Here is a 10,734-nt window from a genome sequence, read left to right as displayed (position 1 = left end):
CTTTTAAAGTTTTGCGTCATGGAAACTTCAGGGAAGGAAATACAAAAAAACAAACAAAAATTGTCATGTGATAATGTTTAACTTTTATTACATCACATACATAACTTGTCGTGTCCTCATTCACAACACCAGAGAAGTGAAACCCCCCCAAAAAATACAGCTTAGTTAGAAATACACACTAGGGGGCACCAAAATACTGTTGCAGAGCCACTTAGGTTGCCTGCAATAGTAGCTATGGGCCAGAATGTAAAATGACTAACCAGTTTTAGGTATATAGTATGGGATTTGGCATTATAAAGGACTTTGTGGGATGCTTACACTGTTAGACAACAGTGTGAGCCCTAAAGAACACAGTGGCCTGTGACAATGAATATCAAGTCAATGTTTTGTCAAATAAGACAAGAAAATATAACTTAAGACTCAGGTTTGCAAATAGAAATAGGGTCTAGCTGATAAGAATATCCTTTTTTGCTTTAATGTGAAGATAAATAGAAGGGGCCAGGAAATGTGAGGACAAACACCCTTCTGTTGCATGTCACCCCCTCCTTTATAGTTCTACTGGAATCAGATCCCACTTATGACATTTGGGTGTCCTGGTGGCCCAGGGGTCTGAGATGTTGACCATATAGTCGTAACATCGCCTGTTTGGGTGCTTAGAGGGTGCTTGTTGTGTGTCAGCCTTCCTTGGATGACTCAGACAGGTTAGTTTCAAACAGCTATGAAAAGCAAAACTATGAAAAACATCACCTGAGGTCAACAGTTGTAAATCTTGTTAACCGGTCCGTTAGCTTTTATTTTGAGCTTCTGTGTAAGTTTGATTTGGGCGAGACTTATTTGTAACACATCAATTATTTTCTTCCTTTTTTAAAATGATGAGTTTGTTATTAAAAAGCATGCATCTTAAATGAAATGCATTTTCCCTAAGATAGCATAGCAAGAAAATGGAGTGAAGATAATTTATTGAACTATATATATTGTTATCATTGCAGTTCCAGGCTGTGAGGAAGTGCATTACTAAGACAGTCCAAACACCAATAAATCTGAAGATAACCACATGGCAAAATCCCTTTTGAAAGGTCAGCGGTAATGTAAGAGTGGAAATGACCTGCTGCTGGTGCTTAATGAGTCATACAGCTGAACAACAGTAGATCAACAAAATATGTACCTCTTAAAGCAGAAGCAATTAATGCTTTGCTACTGATTATGGGTAAAAGATATGTCATTTCATAATTATTTACATTGATTGATGATTAGTCTTTGAAGTAAGTCTTTTCAGTTTAAGCAAATTGCACTTAAAAAAAGAAATATTACCTTTTCTATAATTGCTTTAATATCCAGTTCATTCACTGAGCCTATCTCTGACTGGAATATCGTCAGCCACATTTTTCATCTTTAATCATATCATACTGGCAACCACTTTGAGGCACACTATGATAATTAGCTTGACATCAGCTGTCACGCAACAGAGCACATGTCCTATCATTCCCAAGTATGCCATTAATCCAAAGCAGCACTGGCACAGTTCAAAGCTGCAGCTTTGTCAGAGTGCCACTGAAATGATTGATTTATCTCACAGAAATGCGAAAGGAACTTAGATTAGAAGTCTGTTTGTATTTCTAACCTTTCTTAAAATTCATTGTTCTGACTGTATCAGATACTGTACACGGCATGATTTGATCTTTGCGTTTGTGAAAACCTCTTTTCCTTTTAGTCATGCCAGTGGGACGCCTCTAGGGATGGCAATGTCAGTCTGTTGGCTTTGGTCGAGATTTAGATTTACATTTATATAGCTAAACAATCTGATGGATTGTCATGAACATGTTTACAGACATTCATGGTCCCCAGAGGATAAAGAGGTAATGACTCTGGTGATCCCCTGACCTGCTGATGGCTCTAGAATAAGTTTTCACCTATGAAGTCAAATTTCTCTAATTGGTGAGCTGACTCAGAATTTTGTGCATTTGTTTGTGGTCCCCAGGAAATTGATCCTAAAGACTTTGGAGATCTTCAGATTATACCTCTAGTGCTGCCAGTTTGGCATGTTTAGTTTTTGTTTTATCTTTTTTGTTTGTTTGTTTGTTTTGGATGAATAGTAATCACTTTGATCCCTTAACCTTTCTTCTATCACCATCGCCAGTTCATTTCTTTTTGTTCGATACTTTAGTTTTTGAACAAATACCTGCAAAACTAATGACATTCCCATCATCCTTAGCTGTACTTCGTGTTCAGTGTAATTAAAAAATGCTAACTTGCTAACAAAGTTTTCCAGCTCCCTTGCACAGTCTCTCTGCTAATGGATTGATTATGTGGAGATTTATGGGAAGGAGGACACTCACCCTACTATGACCTTTCATCACAGCATGTTTTCTCTCTCTAGTAACTGGATTATACTGTGGCCAAGGATAACTGCGTTGCATGTTTTTGTTTGGTGGTTCTGTGATATGCAAAGCATAACATTTTAGAGAGAAGAAAAACTTCAATAAACACCTTTCCCATCCTCCATAATCATACAGACACACAGATATTCACCTTTCCATCCCCTTTGTTTTCCCCTTTATCCTCCACTCAGATTAATAGAGCAGGTCTTTCCTGGGATAGACCTCAGGCCACCTGATTGGTTTAGTCCAGTGCTAAGCCGAGGCAGCTTACACGGCTTTGTGCCAATGGCTAGACCGCTGAAGACCTGTAAAAAAAAAATAAAAAAAAAGAGGGGAGAGCTAGCATGGTCAGCACCATGGTGGTCAAGTTAGTAGTGTGATAAAGATTCCAGGGTTCTCTGCAGGAAACACAGCGATAAAATGAACATAGAGCAAAAGGTACATGGAGCAGAAAGGGCCGTGATGAGAACCAGAGCAAACGATGCAGCAGGGGATTGTTGCTGCTCCGTTCTGCTGTAACACTGGCTAAATCATGAGGTGCACTGTCAAGAGCTCAGGAGGGGAAGGAGGCAAACAGAGACATGAAAGCTGACAAGAATCAGGAGCAGATCAGATTTTCACAGGAGAAACAACTTGGCACTGGAGTGAGGGATTAAGAGTAAGGAGAAGCGCTTCTACTGTACTGAACTGAGTGACAGGCATTGCTATACATGTTTCACTTGGCTAGTGCGTGTCATGCGTACATGTGATTGAATGCATTCATGCAAAAGGGATAACTGGTGGGGGGCAGCAGCTCCATCAATGGGAGTGTGTGTGCCACATTCTTCATTTTACCAGCTCGGATAAATCTCCTCTCCCTCATTTTCAGACTGAATCTCTGGAGTGCTGGAGTGCCTCGAAACAAAAGGTGAGTTTGCCCTCATGGCTCTTCACTGCTATATATGGTTGATGTTAACCTATGTTATGCAATCATTCACACTGTAAATTCATTATCCATGTGTTCAAATCTTCACTACCCACTTATTGCACAAGAAAGCTGTGGTTTGTGCACAGTCCGATGGCTCATATTGTGTGCTTGTGGGTTTATCTGTTTATTTGCCTTGTAAAGATCATAAAGAGTGGCTGAGGGAAGAGAGTGAATTGTAGTCTCACAGCAGTGCTTTGTCACTGTCTGATGTCTGGCCATATGTGGTATATGTGCAGCTTAAGTGACAGAAACAGGAGCATGGATTCCTAAAAGAACAGTGGTATTTGAAGTCTTTGTTAGCTTGACTTTGCACTGATGTTTTAAGAAGGCAAATAAATCCCCTGTTCCATCTTTTTGTGAGTCTAGTGAAGATGAAGCAGGAAAACAGGATAGCTGTGAGATTTTAGATAAAGGGCAGGAAGAGATGCGGAAGAGGAAAAGGGTAATGTACATACAAAGAGAGGTGCAGGCAGCAGCAGTAATGTTGTAGCATGTTCTCTCTGCCCTCTGCAGAAAAAAAACAGACTGCAGTATATCTCCCCCTCCCCAGTTTGCTGACCAATGATGTTTGGAGGTCAGACTCCCAGCTCTGCCACTGGTGTCAGCCACTGACACACAGCTTGTCCATTAACACAGTCATTATTTCACCTTACAGGAAAGGAGGGGCAGCTGATTAAAAGCAATGCATGAGCATTTTGATTTCAGTCACATGCTGGAGAGAATACAGAGAATAGAATATGGCTGTATTAAGCTCAGTGTTCCTTATCAGAGTTTGTCCTTCAGTTAGGACTTGAACACAATCATTACATGGATGACTCCATTATGTGTCACACTGCATGGAAGATGTCAGTTGTACTTGATACTGGAGAATGAGCAGTCAGTGTCAGATGCCGGAGAAAAAATTCAGTTTTGTACCGACATGGCAGCTTTTATCCCTGAGTTGAACCCACACGGCAGACAAAAACCAGACCTGCGTTATTTCTGAAAATTATAGAATTTTTTTGCTTATCATCAGTGAAAACACACATTGTCAGCTGCAACTGCTGCACAATTATCGACATATTCACCATTTATTTATATATATATATATGAATATATATTTTTATTTTTATTTTTATTTTTTTCTTTATTTTGGGCATTAGCTGATGGTATGTGCTTCTCATCACTGGCTAGTGCTCACTAAGTGCTGATTCAGGTCTTTTCTCACTATAAGTGGCCTCCAGGGGTGACACAACATCAATACCAAACTGGAATCAGCAGCATGGATCTACTACTGTACTGCTAACTGTCTGCAGTGCAGCTCAGTAAAATGCAAGGAGAGACATTTCAGTGTGTCAGGGGTATTACTGGACATGTAACAGATAGAATGAATCATTGTCTTGATTATTTTATTTTTGATGTGATTAATTGGTTAAACATGTTGGCAAAGAGAGGCTTTAAAAGTGCAATAGTGAAATCCAATATTCTGTGTTTTGGTCTCCATCAACTCAAGAAAAATATCCATCTCTTAGGCTGCTGCAGTCAAGCGTTAATTCTCTGTGGCTTCAACACCATAGTTTCACATTACACATGGTTCATTGTTAACATAGTATTGTTATAGTATAACAAGTATTGATTAGCGAAGCTTTAGGGAATTATTCCTCCATAATTATTTACTAACACCATGCTTATGGAAATCAAAGGAAAAATATAAGGGCCTTTGGGTGCGTTTTTCAATCTGAAATTCCCATGAGTAGACTGAAAACCTTCATGATCTTGTCATTGAAATTTTAACTAAATTTTAGAAATTTAATCTATCTCAAATCTTCTTCAAATATCTGTGCAAGGAGATCTAGTGTCACTTGTGCCTGTAGTATACAGAAAGTGCCCTGAGCTGTGTTTTACAGGGACATTCTCTGTGAAGAGCTGAGACTGTTGGGATTTGACCATGTGCTAAAAGCTGTGAGACAAGTAGCCTTTTCAGAGGGAGATTACACCTTTCTAACACCAGACAGAGTCCAGGGAAGGCAGGCACAGCTTTGTGCCAGCACCTTAAGCTTTGGCCACACAGCCTGGCAGTGCCAACAATACAGCCTGTCAGTGATAGTTAACAGATGGGACTTAATGCCTTCTTGATTTAAAAAGCCATGTGGAGAGCGGGAGTGTTGACGGTGTAATTGCTTTTTTCAGCATATAAAAAAGATAGCAAAATTGAAAGGATTTAATACCAGCAGAATTGCACAAAGTGAAGTCACAGACATTACATTAGCTGTCTCTCATCATCCTCTTTCAGGAGTGTCAGTAATGTCCAGGAAAGGTTACAGCTGGCTGCAGACTTCTACCATTTTTTTCTGTCATTTTCCAGACATTTTTCTTTTGTTCACTCCTTTATAATAAGTTCATCCCCTTTGGCTAAATACACAAATATTTCTCTGGTTCATGTGGTCAGAACTGATTTAGCGATTTAGGTCCCTTTTGATGTTGTGGTGCAGAGCTGTTACCAAAGAAGGAAGAGGGAGATTCAGAGGTCACATTCCTCATCCTAAAAAATTCTGAGCCTCAACAGATTGGTTTGCCCTACAGACAGCAGAACAATTTTCTGCTGTCCATTACCATCATTCCAATTTCCTGTTAAATGTCTGTGCTAAAATTGTACTTACATGACAGGAAACTGAAGGTTAAAATGAAAAGTATTTTGATAGCTTGATGACTGTGAGAGCCACAGTGTATTAATATTTTTTTTTCTCTGCTTCACATCCTGTTTATAGGAAGAAGAAGGTAAACAGCAAAGTGTTTTGGTTATTTTTTCCTTTTTTCCAACATCACTTAACTTGTTTGTTCACATTTCCTCTCTGGATACAAAGATTTTACTAGAAGACTGTGGGTTATTCATTCTTTCATTTAGATTTCTAAATCCATTAGACATTGTCCACTGCTGTCTGCAAAATTGTGTACCAGTACTATTGTATGTTTGGTCTGTATTAATCTTCTCCTATTGGCTCCTAATGAATGTCCCTGCTCTCCCCTCTGGCAACGCAGGTTTGATAGGATTAATGGAGCCATTACTTAATTACAGGCCCGAGAAGAAGCTGAAAATCTTTGAAGAGGATTTACAGCTTTGCCAATAAATCAAGGAGAGAATTCTGAAGCAGATTTCTTTTTCATAAATACTTTCCACGAACAGGCTCATTAGCAAGTAGAGGAAGGAAAGAGCTGGTAATGCTGTTGATTCTGTCAACGCTGAACGAGCAGCCCCAAATGGTTTCTCCACTGCTGATATGGGGCATCACGATAATTACCCTGTGTTAGTAGGTGTACATGGTTTTGTGCAGAAATTTAGAAATTTGACAGGTGTGTGTATATACAGCAGTGTAAATTTCCATACACTGTATATGTCTGATGGGTAACCCTCTGAGAGCAACAAACCTATATATAGGTGTATGCTGTCTATTATAAATTTAAGTACAAGTCTTATGCTTACTATGTATATTAGCCTGTATGGTGACACCTAGGGCCAAATATTATTTTAGTTTTTACTGTAACTATACTCAAATGTGGAAGTCTTGCTCTGATGGACTGCTGGGGAAGACGGGGATAGGAATATGGTAACAAAGTGAAAATAAGTTATAGGAAATGGCTGGGCAAGTTTGTGGGCTAGTTAGATGCATGAATAAAGAGCCTGATGGAAGCTCTGGGGGAGATGGTCCCCATGTTGCCCTCTACTGCCAGGCTGTCATCACATTCTCTTGGAAACACGTTTACTCTCAGTCATGCAACTTTTCATTGTTCCGTGCACACTTTTTGCTTCTGTCTACTTTTTTCTTTTTTTCAGAGTTTATACTTCCACCAGCTTTTACTCATCGTCTTTTATGTTTTATCTTTTCTATGTTGGTTCAGTCTAATTCTGCCCCCTGTTCTATGGGCCATGTCTGGCAGACATCGCATCAGCATCCAGCTATGCAACATTTCATCAGCCACAACACCACTTATCAGTCCACTTAGCAGCCACACAGGAGAGGCCTGGCTTACCTACAGTGAAGGGCTTTGAGGTGGTTGAAGTGCAGAGTAATATTAGAAATGTGTTCCACAGAGACTGTCTATCAGCAATTGTGTTTGGGAGACACACGTGGGACACATGAAAAGGTATGTTGCATAACCAAAGGAAAAGGCGAGAGGTAGATGAGGTTGTGAGCCCCAAAAAACAGATTAGGCGTTCCAGTATCAGGCTGGGGTAGTAACAGATCATATGTAACCGTGCCATAGTACTGAAATGATTACCAGTGCAATCAGCACGATAGCTGTCAAGATATTTTACACAAAAGCTCAGGTCAGGGGATCAACAAAATCATTAGGCTTTGTCCTCGTGAATGTCTGTACAAAATTTGGTGTCTGTCCATCTGGTAGATGTTATATTTCACTGGGTAAGACAAAACCTTAACCAGTTGATGGTGCTGCAGGAAAAGTTAGCACCAGAGGCTGTAGGATTCGTCATCTGGGCACCATGGATAGCTGTACAAAATTTCATGGCAATCTGATCAATAGTCAACATTTCACTAAAGACCAAAAATGCCATCTTTAAGTGATTTGTGTAATAGTTGATCATGATTTGGGCATTCATGTTCTTCAGATTATAACTCTTTAAAATTTGAATCCAAATAACAGACACTGAGTACAGTATGCTTCTGTGTTTGAGACATTCACTAATTTAAATAAAATATCCAGTCCAGTAATCAGGTTTTAGGTTATTTTTCAAAGTAACCTATAACCTGACTACATATACACACACATATGTATGTATACATACATATAGATACAGATATGTATATGCCTGTGTGAGTATATCAAGCACCCTGTTTGAAGTTACTGCAACACCGATTTCATATTTTGAATAGTATATTAGTAATATTACAATGGGTCCTTGTGTTCTGCCATTGTAACTGGAGTGTTTGACTGTGTTCATTACACAGCTACAGCCTCTATTGGTGTGAGCTGCCTCTGAATGTTGAATGGCTGCTGACTCGTCATTTGAACGGAGAGAAACAGCAAGGTCTGCCTTACACTGTGCCATGCAGATGTGCTGAACATGAAATATTGTCACTAATTTGAGAGCAACTGCCACTGTCAGCTTGACAAAAAAGTGAAAAAAAAGAGTCTGTTCGATATGAAGATGTTAAACACCTGACTCCCACAAATACTATGTGAAACACAGACTCTTACCACATAGCTTTACAAAGTTATTATGGCTAAGAATTGCATATCTGCACATCCAGCAGAAATGGAGCAACATTAACATTCACTGCGACTCTTGTTTTAGATTAAATCCAAAGTCCAATATACTGTACATGCTCCTGTAAGCTGTTTTTATCACCACCAACTTTTTCTTTTTGCTATTTGGTGCTGGCCAAGCAGTGTGAGGATTTATCAGAGCTCTTCATGCTGAAAACAGCTGCCTGCTGCTGCTGGAAACCAGAGCTGTACAACTGCAATAATGAGCTAAAAGAGGCTAAAATAAAAGCTACTCCAAGTTGCAAAGTAGAATGATAATTTGCTGTGGCTTTGTCACTACAAGTCACCCTTTATACATTACACAATGTCATCTGATCCATTGTTATTACAGAAAATATTGATTGGTGGAGCTTTAAAGAGTTGGCAAGCAGACCTCAGACAGAACCTGTCAAGAGTATCTTCACCAACGTTGAGTACTATTTTAGATGAGTTAGTCAGCAAATTTGTGTTATATGTTAGAATATTTGACAATTTCCAGTCTAAGCTATTGCAAAACTAAATCCCAATTTCAATTAATTCAAATGAGAAGAATATAGAAATAACCACAGCTGTGTGGTTCATGCATTGTATAACAAAGACAGAACTTTTTTATTGGAGTTGCATTTCTGTATGAAGCAGCAATGGTTCAAGTATTTTTCACAATTTGCATTGTCATGCAGTTAAGATTCTCATGAACTAATCACGTCTAGACAGGCAGACAAACGATGATGTCAACTTGTATGAGGTAAAATTTAGCCTGTGACTCTTACAGTACCTTGCTTATCTGTCCTTCACAATGTAATTTGTTATTGTGTTATTCTTCATCCTCTCTTGTCAACCATGTTCTGTTGTGTCAGCCTCCTCAACATCTGTCATAACAGTGCAGTACCAGCAGTGACACTGGCATTTGCACTGGGCAGTGTTCACTCTTTTTGATTGATGTAGCACATTAGGAAGACAGAAGGGGCCAGGGTGATTGTCAGGTTAGGTGTAGTGCAACTTGCATTTTGGCGGTTGAATGACGCTTGGTTGACAGAGTTCAGGGTTTTGTCTTCTTCACTCTCTCCGTTTAACGTGGGGTTAGACCCTATTAAAACAGTGGCAGCTAGTTTTGTTCAATTAAAATAGACGTCTGACTAACAGCAACTGATGAAGTGAAAACAAGACTAATAAGGAAATTAATTAATACTGTTAACATGCAGATACAAGCCTACAACAATAAAAGGAAGGTAAAAGGTTGGCATGCACTTTCTTCAGTGACACTGCTAAACAGAGAAATGATACAGGACTCTAAATCAGCAGCCTTGTGCTCTCACAGATTTGCTAAGGCATTTCACCTGGTCAGCTCTTAGACATCAAAGCAAGGCTGTAATGTAAGTAGAGGTGACATGATGTCATTGCCAGACCATTGCGCTCATTTGCCGTCCTCTCATTCAGCACCGCTGTATTACTCTAACATTATCCAGACCAGTAAACCTCAGTATCAGCTGTTCCAAATGTGGATCTCTTTGGAACGCAACAGTGGAAAGATGTGAGAGAGTGCCACTGCTCAGATAAAAGAGTTATTTTCTCACAAGATCCATGTGCCAGCCTGCTCTCCTTTATTGTGGGCTATTCTAAGAAAGGCTGTGAGGGTGTGGCGGTAGTATAATGTTGAGGCTTGGACATTAGATAATTGCAGACACAATGTGGTGATTAAGATGGCATGACACATGGTTGAAGATTTCATGCCCTCTAAGATGAGGTTCAAGGTGCCATCCTAAAAGGGAAATACTATTATTAAGGCAAATATTATTACACATTTGCATTTGGCTCACATCCAGCAAATACTTGCAAGGATTGTGTTCTGTTTTTTTTTTTGTTTTGTTTGTTTGTTTGTTTGTTTGTTTTTTTTACCATGGTCAGCCTTGGAATAGCTTATATCCAAGTCTACCTTTTGGATTGCATTGCACTCATGTCATCATTAGACTCCAGTACTCTGGGGGGGTAGGTAAAGATTCCTGTAACTATATGTAGTTACACAGACCAGGAGATGTTGCTAGCCTGGATAAGCTCCGCCCTTAGTCTGCACCTGTATCACCAATGGACATGGACCCCTGCATACCAGACATAATGTATCGTCATCATCTGGCCCCCATCAGAATG

This window comes from Toxotes jaculatrix, chromosome 4 (assembly GCF_017976425.1).
Source record: "Toxotes jaculatrix isolate fToxJac2 chromosome 4, fToxJac2.pri, whole genome shotgun sequence".
Classification (NCBI taxonomy): Eukaryota; Metazoa; Chordata; class Actinopteri; family Toxotidae; genus Toxotes; species Toxotes jaculatrix.
The sequence above is the reverse complement of the archived record's forward strand: the minus strand, read 5'-3'. Positions refer to the sequence as shown.